Raw genomic sequence first — 11,118 nt, 5'->3', positions numbered from 1 at the left:
AGGTTTTATCATTTTACAGCATTGAAGGCAATCCAGCAATTACATTTTTTACATCTATTTTAATTACCACCACGGTACTATCAACCCTGAATGGTGATAATGTTACTACTCACAGTGTAGTAACAAATTTTGTATACAAAACCCCAACATACCGACGATAATTGTAGATTTACAAATACTCAATCACTGTGAATTGTAATTTAAAACATTTGAGGTTTTGTAAAAACAGTTTACAAAAAGAGGAATTACTCACAAAAAGGGTTTACAAAAAGAGGATTAACTCACATTGCTATTTTAGGTATTTCCTTGTGACTTCCTGGTTATAATCTAGTTAAATAAAAATGCACACGCGTTAGTATAATAACCCAAAATTTACATTCGTTATACCCTCTCCGAGACAGAACTCCAACGACTGAGTCAGGCAGAGCCTCGACATGCGTTAGGGAGCACTAGATCAATCGGGCAGCGTATCTAATACGTAACCGAGGGTTATAACACTTACAACGAGGCAGAGCTTCGCTAATTTAGTGGGTATAATACCCAATATTATTATTGCTATTAGAATTTGAGAGAGAGAATTAAAATTTTTTAACGATTTCGACTGAGCGCCCCGCGACCCACTAAGGGTCCTCTTTCGTGGCCCACGAGCTAGGTGGTTTAGGGTTTAGGTTTGATCAGTCAAGAGTATAGGCTCGATGAGTGGCAGGACACGTGGCGGCCTAGGGTTTCGTTTGGTGGCACTAGGTGGCGCCCCGCGACAGACCTAGGGGTGTCTGTCGCGCCCCGCCAGAAACCCTTGATTTTTGTTTTTATTTATTTTTTATAAAATTAAAGGTATTTTGGGTCGTTTTTCGTATACGGGTGTATTTTAAGACGTATAGGGACATGTTTAAGGGTTTCGAGAGAGTTGTTATAATAATTTCCACAGGTTTCTCAACGAAGTGCATCGTGTTATCAACACGAATTTCATCAAGTGGTATGTGGAGGTTTTTATCAGCCAAACACTTTTTAAGATTAGACACGTGGAAGGTTGGATGAACATTTCCAAGTTCAGTAGGTAGCTCAAGTCTGTAGGCCACTTTTCCGATTCTTTTAACGATCTTAAATGGTCCAGCATATCGTGGTGCAAGTTTCCCTTTCTTTCAAAATCTAATCACACTGTTCCAAGGGGATACCTTGAGTAGGACATGATCACCGACTTGAAATTCCAGGGGCTTGCGTCGTCTATCCGCGTAACTATTTTGACAGCTTCTAGTTGTTAGAAGGTTATCACGAATTTTCTTGACTTTATCTGTAGTCTCTAGAATAAGTTGTCTCTAGAATAAGTTCGGGTCCAGTGAGCTGAGCTTGGCCAACCTCGTTCCAGCAGACCGGTGAATGACATTTTCGACCGTATAAAGCCTCGAAAGGTGCCATGTTGATGCTAGAGTGATAATTATTGTTGTAGGAGAATTCGATCAACGGTAGATGCGAATCCCAATTACCACCAAAGTCGATCACACAAGCTCTCAGCATATCCTCCAGTGTCTGGATTGTTCTTTCAGATTGACCATCCATTTGAGGATGATAAGATGTGCTCAAATTAAGTTGGGTTCCCATGGCAGATTGCATGGTTCTCCAAAAGTGAGATGAGAATCGAGCATCGCGGCTAGATATGATGTTCAAAGGAACACCATGTCGAGATACAATCTCGTCTACGTATATTTTGGCAAGTTTGTCAGCTGATAGATCCTCACGGATCGGCAAGAAGTGTGCTGACTTTGTTAGACAATCAACGACTACCCAAAGCATCATGACCTCTATTAGTGCGCGGTAGTTTGGTAACAAGATCCATAGCAATGTCTTCCCATTTCCAAACCGGTATCTCTGGTTACTCCAATAATCCAGAGGGATGTTGATGTTCTGCCTTAACCGTAAGACAAGTAAGGCATTTGAATACGTACAAGGCAATGTCTTTCTTCATACCAGGCCACCAATACTGGGTTCGAAGATCCTTATACATTTTATCGACACCAGGATGGATTGAATAACGAGACTTATGTGCTTCATCCATTAACAAGGTGCGGAGATTGTCTTGACTTGGAACCCACAGACGGTTCATGTAATACAGTAATCCATTGTCTTTTGTTTCGAGTTGAAGCTCAAGATGATGTGGTAATTCCTTACCTATCAAGTCTTGTGAAACACAAGCATGTTGAGCTTGAGAAATGCGGGTTTGAATATCAGATCGAACCTGAACACAGTGAAGCTTGATGCGTTCTTTACAACTCAATGCGTCGGCTACAACATTCGCCTTACCAGGATGGCAGAGAATTTCGCAATCATAGTCGTTTAGAAGTTTAACCCATCGTCGTTGCCTCATGTTTAGTTCTTTCTGATTGAAAATGTGTTGGAGACTTTTGTGGTCAGTGAAAACCACACATTTAGTACCGTAAAGGTAATGTCTCCAAATTTTAAGAGCAAAAACTACAACGCCTAACTCAAGATCATGAGTCGTGTAGTTCTTCTCGTGGATTTTCAACTGTCTCGATGCGTAGGCTATGAATTTGTTTCTTTGCATGAGAACACAACCTATACCTAAGTTTGATGCATCACAATATACGACAAAGTCGTCGTTGCCCTCAGGTAAAGATAAGATAGGTGCATCACAGAGTTTCTGTTTCAGGGTCCGAAAAGCTTATTCCTGTTTGGGTCCCCACTCAAAAGGTTTATTCTTTTGAGTTAAAGCAGTGAGGGGAACCGCAATCTTGGAGAAGTTTGCAATAAAACAGCGGTAATAACCCGCGAGACCAAGAAATGAACGAACCTCAGTAGGAGTAGTAGGTATATCCCAATCCTTAATCGCACTGATTTTGGCGGATCTACATGTATACCTTGTTCGTTAACAATGTGTCCCAAAAATTGAACTTCCTTAAGCCAAAATTCACACTTGGAGAACTTAGCGAAAAGTTGTTCTTTCTTCAGGAGTTCCATTGTAAGACGGAGATGTTGTTCATGATCAGTTCGTGTCTTTGAATAGATCAAAATGTCATCAATGAAAACAATGATGAACTTGTCCAAATAAGGCTTACAAACCCTATTCATCAAGTCCATGAAAACAGTAGGAGCATTAGTTAAACCAAAGGGCATAACAGTAAACTCATAGTGACCATATCTAATGCGAAATGCAGTCTTGGGAATATCTTCTTCGAGTACACGAAGCTGATGACACCCAAAACGTAGATCAATCGTTGAAAAGCAAGTAGCACCCTATAGCTGATCAAAGAGCTCATCAACGTGAGGTAGGGGATATCGATTCTTCAGGAAATACCTCAGGATAATCCCGAACAACAGGGATGTCTTGAATAGTCTTACATTTGCCTTTCTCCTCTACGATATGTGCCAAGAAGGCCACGTAGTTCTTTCGTAGGTATTTTTGGGCTTGGGTGCATGTCATGAGTTTGAGGCTACTAGCAGGTTTCTCACCATGAACCTGTAAATCTCACCAGTCGAAAGCGGTATACGAACAATCTTTTCAAAACAACTACCTCTGCATGGTATTTAGCTAACCAATCCATTCCTAATATAACATCAAAGCTTCCAAGTTGCATTGGCGTGAGGTCGATAGGAAAAAGATGGTTATTAAGGTTTAACTGCCGATTTCGAATGATAAAATCAAGGACAACGGGTTCACCACTAGCTACTTCTACTGTCAAGGGCTTTCCTAGTTTTGTTCTAGTCATGGAAAGCAAAGGCTCAAAAGCTAAGGATACAAAACTTTTATCGGCACCCGAATCAAAAAGAACAGAAGCAGGTTGGTTGTTACAAAGAACGTACCGTTCACCACCTCATTGTCTGCACCCGTCTCGTTTGCATTCATGTTAATGACTCGTCCACGAGCCTGGTTAGCATTTGCCAATTTTGGGCAATTGTTCCTGTAGTAGGTCAGATCCCCACAGTTGTAACAAGAACCAGGTGGATAGTGAGGTCGTGCAGGTTGTTGAGCAGGGTTTTGAGCTGCTTGATTCGGTGTAGGGGTAAAACGACAAGTGTTGGCAAGATGACCTGATTTTCCACAGTTGGTACAAATAGGGCACTATAGATTGGGTTGATGGTGGCTGCTACACTTGTTGCACAAGGGTGCATTTCCAACATACTTCTTTTTGGCAGCTGGTTGAGCAGGCTGATTTGGAGCAGTCTGATTTGTCTGTGCCAAAACTGTGAAATTTTTGGAAGCCTTACGCTTCCTGGATTTCTTCGAGGACTCAGCCTTTTTACCCTTCTGTTTCTCGTTCTTGCCAGATTGTTTCTTGTCACTCTTTCGGTGGAGTTTACCTTTCTTGACAGAAGATTCAGTCAAGGTAGCAGCGAGCTCAATGGCCTATCGGACGGTACTAGGGTTGTTGCTAGTGACGATATCCTGAATAGGATCTGGCAAACCGTCTATATACTTTTCAATCGCCTTGTCCAAAGGCGTGACCATCGTTGGGCATAGCAAGCTTTACTCCTCGTATTTGTCAGTATAAGCACGGTGTTCACCACTATCTTGCTTTAGGTCATGGAACTCATTTTCAAGTGCCCTCTGCTCGTGACGAGGGCAGAACTCTTTAATCATCAGAGCCCTGAGTTCCTCCGATGTTTGACCCATAGCAACATCAGCACCTTGATCTCTCATCACTCTGTTCCACCACGTGAGCGCCCTCTTTTGAAACACACTAGAAGCAAACTAGACTTTGGGATTGTCAGGACACTAAACATGGAGAAAAGTACTCTCAAGACTCTCGAACCACTGTAGAAGCCCAGTTGCTCCTTCAGAACCAATAAACTTGAGTGGTTTAGCCGAGTTAAACTGTTTAAAGTTGCACGGAGCAGGTACATTATTGTTATTGTTGGCTTGGTTAATTTGAGTAATGAGATTTGGTAGCGTAGCAGCCATCTGCTGAGCTATGATAGTTGCCAGTTTGGCGTCAGGTTGTTGATGCGTGTGAGGTGTAATATGTTTTAGGTATATATTTTAAGCCCTTTTTACACTCTTTTAGCCAAGTTTTAAATTTATAAAACACGATATTTACTAACACCAAACACACATATGGGCAAGTGCACCCATCGTGGACGTAGTATAGTGTTGGTAAGACACCGAGGTCGTCCAAGGACACAAGAGCTTTTAGTACCGGTTTATCCTCAATGTCTAATCAAATCAAAATGTTAGAAAAGATTTTAAAACTAAGAAAAATAAAACTAACTAAATGCTGAAAAATAAAAATAAAAATAAAAACAGATAGACAAGATGAATCACTTGGATCCGACTCGTGTATAGTGTAACCTTTGATTATTTTCGCACTTTTACACTTGTTTAAGAGATTAACTTAGTTATTGTGTAGGCCCCTCTTTTGAAGGTGACGTTACCCTCAACCCAGTAGTATGAGTCAGCAGGGATACAGTCCTAAAGGATCGGATTATTGAAAGATAATGAATTAAGTTATTAATGCAAATTATGGTAGGCCGCTCTTTTGAAGGTGACGTTACCCTCGACTAAGTAGTCTAAGTCAGCAGGGATACAGTCCTAAATAGCCGGGTTATAGTATTACTAGTAATTTACTTATGAGGGGGTCAAAGAGTTTGGATCCCCGCCATCCAATACCTTTGGGTATTGAAGGAGATCCTACTAAATATGACCCAGGTCCCTTGCAGGACCTCTAAACGCTGAACAAGGGCAAGACCCTTACCAAATCGTTCCCTTAACCCCCGACCAGGTAGCCAACATACCTCCATATAGACCGTGGAGATATGAATGGTGAAAATCTTTTATTTTATATAGACAGTAAAATAATGTCAAGACACCACGGTCAAACGATAAGGAAGAATCACCTTCAACGTAAGAAACTAGTTATTAAAGTCATTAATACAAAACCAAATAAAAAGTGCAAAAGATTAAAAATAAAAAGTATTACACTAGACACTTGTCTTCACCAAGTGATGTAAGAGACTTAGGCAAACATGGCTTTTGATTGTCAAGAACTCTTACGATCAATCTTGGATCCCGAGACGACTCACACACTCTATGATGGACAATGGATGATGGTGTTATGGTGGTGGTGGGTGGTGGGTGAAGTGTGAGAGAGGTAGTGTGCTAAGGGATGAGTTGAAATGTCTCCAAGCACTCCTATTTATAGGCCGAACAGAAGCCTGGGCACGGCCCCGTGTCCATCTGACACTCTCTCTCTTCATTAATTGTAATTCGCAATTACAATTAATGCGCCTGCTGTACTTTGACCACGCCCCCGTGTCCACTGGACACGGCCCCATGGTGGGCAATAGAAGCTTCTACTGGTTTGTCTTTTCTGCTGCTTCTTGGGCACGGCCCCGTGCTCGCTGAGCACGGGGCGTGTTCAGTCTTCTGTCTTCCTTGTTTTGCTTGGGAGGATGTTGTCGAGGGGTCGGGCAATCCACTTTTGTCCTTTTTCTTGTATTTATGTTAGATTTTGCTATCTTTTTGCTTTTTTGTTAATTTGAGCTCATTTAATCCTGAAAATACAAAAGGAAGACAAAAACACACTTTTTCCAACATTAGTACTAAAAAAGGGTTAGTTTTATGCCACAATTGATATAATTTATATGTTGCATTTTGCGCTTATCAAATACCCCCACACTTGAATCTTTGCTTGTCCTCAAGCAAAACTCTTTATAACGTGGCTTTATTCACTCCCAAATGGAATGGGTAGAAGAGAAGGTTTTTGGGTTTGTCATAGAGTGTCGGGATTTTCTAAGATCGTTTAGGTTTTATTTTTATTTATTTACAATCCTATTTGTCATGATTTATTAAAAACGTTTCATAAGATAAATTATTTATTAAGGCATAACATACCTTTTTAAAATTCCATTTATATACAAGTTCACATACCTCACGGGGGAAATCACTCACACTCGGCCGAAGGTGTATTTTTAGTGAATCACTCGAGAGCGGCGTGGAACTTATTTCTACCATAAGCTTGCCAAGCAATCAATCCTCCTCCTTTTTAACTTTATACCTTTGTAAATATCAAGATGACTTTTTTGGGTGAAGGGTTAGGCTTGGGCTAAAGGTAGGTGGTTGGGTTAGTGGTTAGTTGAAAACGGCGAAAGGCGTAAAAAAAAGCGTTGGTTTTCGTAAAACCTTTTGTTTTTGTGACTTTTTATTTTTAATGAAGTATTTATTCAAACAAGCTTTTGTTTGAGGAGCTTTGTTTGTTTTATTTTCAACTTCATCATCATTTTGTTTTGAAAGTCACAAGAAAACCAAGCTTTGTTACTAAAATAAAGGTTTAAAAATGAAAAAGGGTTTTGGTGGGTAAAAAAAAGGGTTTTGGGTTAAGAAATGAAAAGGTTTAGGCTCAAAGGGGTTAACTAGGGGGAATTTTTGGGTAGGTGAAAAGAAAAATAAAAATAATGGTGTTGAAAGAAAAAGGGTTAGTCCTAATGCCTCCATCATTTACTTACTTGGGTTTAAGTTGGTAAGGACCGGGAATGAATTATCGTGGCAAGTTCTACAGTCGTAAGAACCAATCGGCTATTCACATAAGAAACGAAAAATGAGCATTTAGTTGTAAAGATATGTATTTGTATGCTCTATAAAGGCTCAAAACTCACTTTTGTGGGAATGGGTTTTTATGTGATCAAGTATATATAATCAAATTTTAACTAAGTTGTCATGCCGTTTCATAATTTTCTTATGTTGGTTCTTTTTATCACGACGCTATCGGTTGTAAATTCGTAAAAATATAACCTTGTTAAAATTAGAATTCCCAACTTAAACTTAGACAAGTAAAAAAAATGAAAATTTTTGAAAAAAAAAAAAAATTTTGGGTGATTAGCAATTCCAATAGAGTTTTGTGTAAGACTTATTATTAGGATTTTCAAGATTCAAGGTTTTAGCTTCCCCCCACAATTAAATTACACATTGTCCTCAATGTGTCCCAAAAATAAGTTTTTAGGTTGATTGGATGTGTAAAATGGTGTTTAAAAGCAAAATTTTATGTTACTGGTAGTCTGGACACGGCCCCGTGGTGACCGGGCACGGCCCCGTGTTCAGGTGCCAGTAATGAAAATTGAAGAAAAGAAACAGAAGCCTGGACATGGAGGCGTGTTCAATAAACACGGCCCGTGTCCAGTTACCTGAACTGGGCAATTTTCTGCAGGATGCTCAGCATGGGGTCGTGTTGGCTGGACACAGCCCGTGCTGAGCTTACTGTAACGAAGAAATTGTCGTCGGATGGCTCTGTTTTTGTGCATGGGGCCATTTTTTTCATTTCCCTTGTTATCCTTGACCATCCCGAGTGTATTTTATTTCTGCAAATTAAAACTAAAAGATTAAACTAAACTAAGGATAGTTCCGCGGAATGCCTCCGTGGTGCGCCACGTTTATAAGGGTCCTTGGCTAGACCCAAGGTGAGGTTATATGTTTTCTGAGAGGGATGTTTTGCATCCCATGTTGCACCGTCGGAGAGCAGCATCCAAACTTGAATCAATAACCTTCATGTAATTGACTGGGTCATCGTCCTCTATTCTCTTCCCAACCCCGAATTTTACTTCATTAACCCCATATTTTAAAGTGAGCGTTCCGTCATTCATGTCCACTACTGCTTGTGCGGTGGCGAGAAAGGGTCTCCCTAGTATGAGGGGGACTTCGGTATCTTCTTCCATATCAAGTATGACAAAGTCGGCCGGGTAAAAGAAATTGTCCACCTTGACTAGGACATTTTCAATGACACCTTGTGGGAACTTGACGGGTCGATCAGCAAGTTGTATACTCATTTTTGTAGGACTCGTTTTTCCTAGGCCGAGTCTTTTGAACATTGATGCACGCATGAGGTTAATGCTAGCCCCAAGGTCAGCTAGTGCATTACGAACGGGGGAATCTCCGATCGAGCAAGGAATTCCGGGGTCAATTTTCTTTTGGGGGAGTTTGTTGAGTACGAGGGCGGAGCATTCTTCGCCTAAGTTTACTAATTGCAATGTTTCAATTTTCCTTTTATGGGTGAGGAAGTCACTCATAAACTTAGAGTATTTAGGCATTTGAGTTAGGACGTCAATAAAAGGAATGTTGACATGTAATTGTTTTAGTAGACTTTCAAATTTTGTGAATTGCTCATTGGTCTTTTGACGGATTAACCTACCGGGGTACGGAACCAGAGGGGCCTTGGTGGGCTCTGATGGTGGCGGAGTAACCTTCTCTTGATGGGGCGGTGATGTGGTCTCCTCAGTAGGCGATGGCCCTTCCGCGGTACCCACAGTACGGTTCTGTAAGGTGATGAGATGAACTTGTGCCTTTGGGTTTGTTTCGGTATTACTTGGTAACGCGCCTTGCGGTCTCTCGGAGAAATTTTGGGCTAGTTGACTTATTTGTTTTTCGATGTTTTGTATACTAGCTTGTTGATTTCTAAAATTTGATTCTAATTGTAGAAATCTATCCGAGTTTTTCTTTTCGGTGACGGAGATAAGGCGAGATATAGTATCTTCAAGCCTTTCTCGTCCACCTTGTTGTTGAGGGAAATTTTGTGACTCATTTCTTTGTTGTTGAAAGTTTGTTCGTTGATTTTGTTGGTTACTACCATTGTCGGTTCTCTCCAACCAAGGTTAGGGTGGTTTCGCCATCCTTGGTTGTAGGTGCCCGTTGGAGGACCCGACGGCCTAGGTCTATTATCAATGTAGTTTACTGATTCTGTTTGATCATCTGTTTCTTTCATACAACTCCAATTTTCTTGTGGCCCACCACACCCCTCACAAGCCATAACCGAGACTGTTTTTGTCATTTCTAACTTTTTTATTTTAGAAGAAAGGGCCTCGATTTGGGCTTGTAAAGAGGTGCTTTCATCAACCTTATGAGCGCCCGGGGCAATAGATTTATTGCCTCGGGGAGTGTGCCACTGGAAATTGGTTTGAGCAATTTCCTCAATTTGATTATATATTTCATGCGGGCGTCGATTACCTAAAAGTCCCCCGGAGCTAGACTCAAGTGTTTGTCTTGTGTGTGGCAACAACCCATTATAGAAAGTGTGTGTGGCAACAACCCATTATAGAAAGTGGATACTTGTTGCCATGTCGCAAGACCGTGATGAGGACACTTTCGCAATAGCTCCTTGAACCTTTCCCAAGTTTCATATAAGGATTCCCCGTCCTCTTATGAATAAGTATTAATTTCAGTCATTAATTTAGCCGTTTTAGCGGGAGAGAAATACTTATATAGAAATTTTTGGGCTAGTTCATCCCAGGTGTTTACCGATCCAGCTGGGAGGGCGTTAAGCCAAGCCTTTGCTCGGTCTTTGAGTGAAAATGGAAACATTCGGAGGTGGATAGCGTCATTTGATGCTCCATTGATCCGGAAGGTATCACATATTTCTAAGAAATTAGTAATATGTAGATGGGGATCCTCGTCCTCAAGCCCATGGAAGGTTGCAGAGTTTTGAAGCATCTGTATCAAATGCGGTCGAAGTTCGAAGTTATTGGCTTCAACATTCGGTGCATTGATAGCGGCGCCGAGATTACCTACGGTGGGTCGTAGATAATCCATGAGAGTACGTTGGTCCGCCATTGGAAGTGGGTTCCCCAAAACCTTCTCTTGGTTTTTGGCTTTTAGTCTTTTTCTGAGAAAGCGTTCGGGTTCTTCTAGAGGTTCTTTTATGTGACAACCCGAACTTCCGAGGCCAGTAACGTTTTATCTTGCGATCTTAACTTCTCGTTATCTCTCTCTTATGTGTTAAAACATTCTATTCAGTTATAACTCCGTTAAACAAAGAACGTTTGATAACTAGGTTACATAACGTATTGGCATTTGTTTGGGCCGCGCATGTTTTGGGCCATATAGTCATACTTTACAGCTACACACTGTATCAGCCCAAATGGAACACCTGAACCCAACTCGTTATTTGTATATGTTGATCAATTCAGCCCAAGTGTGAGTAGCCCAATGAAGCCTTATTATCGGCCCACTTGTAAGGTGGTTACACTATATTTGGAATGCACGTAACCTCCCTATGCCTCTCATTATCACAATATAACAAACAAAACCCTACTCCTCTCTTGCTTCACGACGGCAGACCTCGAGACTTTCCCTCTCCTCATTTGCGCAACACCCTATTCAGTCAACATCTTAATCTAGTCGAG

The 11,118-nt window shown here is 41.0% G+C and overlaps 1 non-coding gene across 1 annotated transcript; it reads left to right on the top strand.

Moving 5' to 3' along the window:
- The first annotated feature begins 10,061 nt into the window (after positions 1 to 10,061).
- LOC118481474 lies at positions 10,062 to 10,168 on the top strand. Its single transcript, XR_004865683.1, has one exon. It is a non-coding gene; the product is annotated as a small nucleolar RNA R71 (small nucleolar RNA).
- Positions 10,169 to 11,118: the final 950 nt, after the last annotated feature.

The sequence above is a fragment of the Helianthus annuus genome, chromosome 8 (genome assembly GCF_002127325.2).
Source record: "Helianthus annuus cultivar XRQ/B chromosome 8, HanXRQr2.0-SUNRISE, whole genome shotgun sequence".
Classification (NCBI taxonomy): domain Eukaryota; kingdom Viridiplantae; phylum Streptophyta; class Magnoliopsida; order Asterales; family Asteraceae; genus Helianthus; species Helianthus annuus.
This window is presented reverse-complemented; position numbering and strand designations above follow the sequence as displayed.